This window comes from Pterocles gutturalis, unplaced genomic scaffold, assembly GCF_000699245.1.
Source record: "Pterocles gutturalis isolate BGI_N339 unplaced genomic scaffold, ASM69924v1 scaffold2995, whole genome shotgun sequence".
NCBI classification, from domain to species: domain Eukaryota; kingdom Metazoa; phylum Chordata; class Aves; order Pterocliformes; family Pteroclidae; genus Pterocles; species Pterocles gutturalis.
The window spans coordinates 13,642-18,758 of record NW_010137938.1 but is presented as its reverse complement, the minus strand read 5'-3'; positions in this window follow the sequence as shown (position 1 = coordinate 18,758).

Sequence of the window (5,117 nt, the reverse complement as noted above, 5' to 3'; positions counted from 1 at the left end):
GTGCCCCGCAGGGTCAGAGGGTCTGAAGGAAGAGCTGCCCTGGGAGTCAAGGAGCCGTCTCAGGGCAGCAGCGCCATGTGTACTGCTCGTACTGCTTGCAGAAAACCAAAACCCACTCACCTGAGACAGTATTTCAACATTCTCAGGTTAAAATGCCCCTGAAGACGCCCTGCTGAGGAGACCCAGCCTAAGGGACGGGAGGGAGAGCTGCCCTCCCTGCAGGCCCCGCACGTGGACCCACCGCCACTTACCAGCTGCATAAACACTCCCTTCTATCGCTGCCGATGTTGCTTGAATAAGCAGCTGAAATGCTTTCTCGAGGTCTTCTGAGGACAGAGCAAATGCTGGCAGTGTTTACTGTAGGTAAGGTGGTACAAAGCATATGAAATATGATGGTGCTGAGCAGTGCAGATGCTGTGCAGGAACTGCTGTGAAATACTGTTTCTCTGCATTTCTTCTACTTGTGTCATAAAAACGACTTTAAATAACAACATTTTTTAAATTTTCCAAGGAGTGGTAGAGAAGCCTGGAACTGGAACAATGTAGTTATGTTAAGAGTATGCTAGTTAGGCAATGTGTCAAATCCGCTTTGGGTTTTTCACTTCTTGGACACAAGTTACTCACTGGCAGAATGTAAAAATACTGTAAATTTTCTGTTAGTTACTTCACAATGTAATAAGAGAGCAAAGCTACAAGCTCCGTAATACACGGGCAGTAAAAGATCTCCCAACTATATTTTCCAGACCTATGTTATTCTGGTAATTTTTTCTTTTTTATGTTTTTGAAGTATTCTTACATATTAGATGTATTTCTAAGATAGAAGACAGTAAGCCATAGCTATAGCAACAGCAACTGCTGTTATTTTTAGGAGCAGAAGGAATCTTCCCATGCAGTTATTTTCTGTATTTTGATGTGCATAAGACACCTAAGTTATTCTATCATTTCAGAGGTTTTTTACAAAATAGTAACCTCAGTAGTGATGCTGGAAAAAGGGAAGGGGGTGAAGCTTTGGGTTTTCTTAACATAAGCCTTAATGAAAAGAAGATAAGCAGATAAGCATGAAAGTTGATTGTGTAACAAACAACAGAGAAGATAAGAAAAAGACTAACCTATTACTATGATGCAGATTAACCTATTAATATGATGCAAATTGTTTCTCATCTCAGTGTTGCTACTGTTTCTTGCCTTGACCTAGGAAAGTCTTAATAAGCCAGTAACATTTAATTCTGGATTGTTTACTCTCCTCTAATTATTATTTTGTTTACCTAGGTTGGCTATACGGTGTTAAGAGGTATTCCTCAAAATACCTGTCTCCAAATTCTGATTTGTAACTAGAAGCCAAATTATTTGATGAGTCATTTGAGCTTTCAGAATTCCCTAGTGAATGCAGACTACTGACTCACTGAAAAGTGTTTTGATTAATGATACTGCACATAAGAACAGCCATGGTTGTTCAGATCAATGGTCCACTGAGCTCAGTTTCCTGCTTTCTAAAAGCAGTTAGCAGCAGATGTATAGAGATGTGCAGGAGCTGGGCAAACTTGAGCACTCTCCCTGCCTCTAGCTGCTTCATAAACAAAGTTATACCAGAACTGGTTGTCTAATCATGTTATTACACTGGAGGGTTATATGAGCTGCATGATGTAACACGTAATTAGTATACCACGCTAGAAAATGTTACTTGTTTACTTGAGCAATTGTATTTTCAACCAGCTGTTTGTTTTTTGCATGTGATGCTACTATGTCTTAACAGCTGCAAGATTCCTATAGCTAAAATTAGAGAAGATGAGAATAAAAAACTATCCTTGAGATCATTCTGTCCAACCCCTTCATTTCAGATCTAAACAACCCTCCGATTTGGTTCCCTCATTTGTACATTAAAATTACTCCAAACAGAAGATCTCTTCTTGGAAAGTCTCTTTCAATTAAACTTCAACTCCATTATAATTGGTATAAGAAAACAGCCTCTATCTAATGGAGTTTGATGTATATCTTTTAGCTTTGGGACTTAGAAACCTGCTTTGGAAGAATGATGATCAAGAACAAACTATATCTGTGGTGCTCCTTTTGATAGTTAGGTCCATGAAGTTAAATGCACCAACACCTTGTCAAAAGATGTAAAAGACACACTCTTCTTCTCTCAGAAGAGTGGCAAGTGAGCTTCTAAGAATCAATGTCCTCCCTCTTCCCCATTCCTTACGAAAATGTTCCCCATGCGAAACAGATGAGTCATCAAGCAATTCTTAGACATAAAAAAGATAAAGAATCTTTCTAGTAACTTGGTAGCTGGAATGTCAAAATAATAAAAAAAAATTGAGAGGCAGCATGCTATAAAACTCCCATTTAGACTGTTTCTGCCCTATGACATGTTAGGAAGAGTCATTGTGGTCTCTCACAGAAAATGACCTTTCTCTGGGATAGCACTATTCAAAGAAGCAGCCGTATCTGGATGTGAGACCATGTCTATTTGGAGCTACTCTGATGTGGCTTTGCTGGGCTCTCCAGGGTTGTCAAATCAACTGTTTCCTGTCAGACCAGCCCTGGGAGAGGAACAGCTGGCACACGCATGCCTGTTTCCCTGACTCGGCATGTTTTGCAGTACCTACTTGCTTCTGGTATGCAGGTTAGAATTCCCGTTACAATGAGATAAGGGTTGAGTGAGGGCAGTGTCCAAACTAAGAGTAACAGTAGTGTTGTAATCACTAGGAATAAGGAAGAGGTGAAACTCCGTCAGTACTGCCAAACAGTGTCACACTGAAACTGCTTAGAAGGACTCAAAGCTGAGCTTGTACTTCCAGATCTGTAGAAGAGAAACTGACCAGGAACTCAGAAAATGAATGAAGAGGAGCTTTCATTTACATAGCTATAACTGAGAATGTTGTAAAGAGTTCAGTCAACCTCAAAGGAGACACGTGCTTACTATGAGCTTCAGGACACGGCTTTCTCATCTTTTACAAAGAAATGCAATTAAGTATTTTTCTTTATGTCAAAGACCTGCATGAGGTCAGAGAACCTGGTAATGAAAAGCTGACTTTTTAACATCTTCTACTAAATGAATGAAAACACAGTGATAAAAAAAGAAAATAATCTTAACAGTTCATATAAGCCAAAGCGTGATCTGTACTTGTATAGCTCTCGGATGGTACAGATCCCACTCTAGCCAAGGAAGCGAGCGAGTTGGCTCAGCCTTTTATTTTTATCTGTATAACTAAATTTTAGTAATACATCATCATAGTTAATTTTTGAGCACGTAGGTGCCAGCAGAAATGTAATGAATGAAACATGATGGAAAATGATATTTAAACTTGATTTTTTTTTAATCTTTTAGCAGCATAAAGTCATGCTCCTTTGGACTGAAGCAATGCACCGCAAGCCCTGGAGAGTTTCACAGACCTGTGTGCACCCGAGAGCCCACCTGCAGTGAGAAGCCCAGAGGTACAGCTTAAAGAATCTGGAGAAGATACAGAACACAAACCACAGGCAATTGAGTAACCATCAAACTTGCCTTTCTGTTAGCACTCCTCTTCAAAATCAGCAAGTCGTTTCTGTGTTACAGGCCTCTAGATTCAGGGCAGCGTATCTTACAGCAGCCACGGCCAAGGCTGGGAGCAGGGTCCCGGCTCTGTCAGCCCCAGGCCTCCTTACAGACCTGTAGATGCCCTGGGGCTCGGGGTTGCTGCTGGGGGTACAACAGGGCACCTCGGACGGGGCCGGGCGGCCGCAGGGCTGTGCCTGGGTGATTTGGCCATGACACCTTGACCTCAGGCTGTAGAGCCCTGCAAGGAAAGAAAAGTAAAATTACAGACTTTGTCACAGCTTCTTCTTACAGCTTCAGGTTCCTCAGTCTGAGCCAAGGCTATGCAGCTACTCTCAATCAGAGCAGAGCCCTGGCTCCTGGGAGATAGGGGACACTACAACAGGGATTAGAGAGTCACAACACCTGTTGAGTAACTCACTGTAACAGACCTTTGCAAGTGAAAAGAAAAAGAATTAATCTTTTAATATTTTATTGCAGAACAACCAGCTCAACAAAGTAATTTAGAAAGGGGAGAGCTAAAAGAAAAAACCCATACAAACCCTGGAAAGCTCTGTGTGGATAAAGATCTACATTGTAAGCCACTTTTTATTAATAAACCAAGGAATACAGATGTGAAGATGTAAAGAATAAGAATGCATGCATTTCACAATTATCATTGCACTTTTGTTTTGCAGTAGGGCAAAAAAATGACAAAAGCTTGTTTCCTAGTCTGTGATGCTTTAATGGTTAGATGGAATTTTCTGTAACTTGCCCTTTCTTTGTTTTCAACAATTATCAAATGAGTGGTAATGAACTGAAGAGTGCTCTGAGTTCTTTATTTCTAGATAATACTTTTCATCTAAGGAACAATTTAATGCAGTGTAACTCAACCTGAACACATAAGTATTATTTCTACCCTACTGCCATGTCTCCTGATTGCAGCTTACTCCATACAGAGATGTTGTTAGTTCATATACTTACCACTTGATATCATATCGTTTTTTTTCTCTCTAGAATACCTGATCAGAAACTTGATATAACTTTTCCCTGAATATGCTCACTACCTCAGAGCACCTAAATACAGATACCTGGCAAATTATTAATAGAGGATGAGGAAGGAGTAAAAAGGCCTCTCCTCATTGCTATAACAAATTAGACTTTAATTGTCCTATGCAGGGTGAAACAATGAAATTTCTTGCCATCTTTCTGGAATAAATCTTTAGTTCTTGTAAGAAAAGGCAACAATAAGGTTTCACACTGAATCTCACTAGCAAAGGGAGTTTTCCCCTTCTTGTTATTCCATTTCAATAGACTGCCTTAGACCAGGTGTTTAATACTGCATGCATTCATTGCTTCTGTGGAAAAGGGACAGCAGGGTCTCTTTCACCTGTTTTCAATGTGCGCCTTCTCCCTCGCGTCCTCTGTCTTTGGGGCTGATGTTTATCATCCTGGGGAGAAGTTTTAAGGAAGCTTTCACAATGCTGGCGGGCAGCTGAGAGATTAAAGTTTGAGAATAGCCTCTGGGGGTGGGCAGAGTCCCAAGCACAGCGCTGCAGCAGAGGGTCGCTCCCGCAAGCCGCCGCCTGTCCCCGCGCTATCC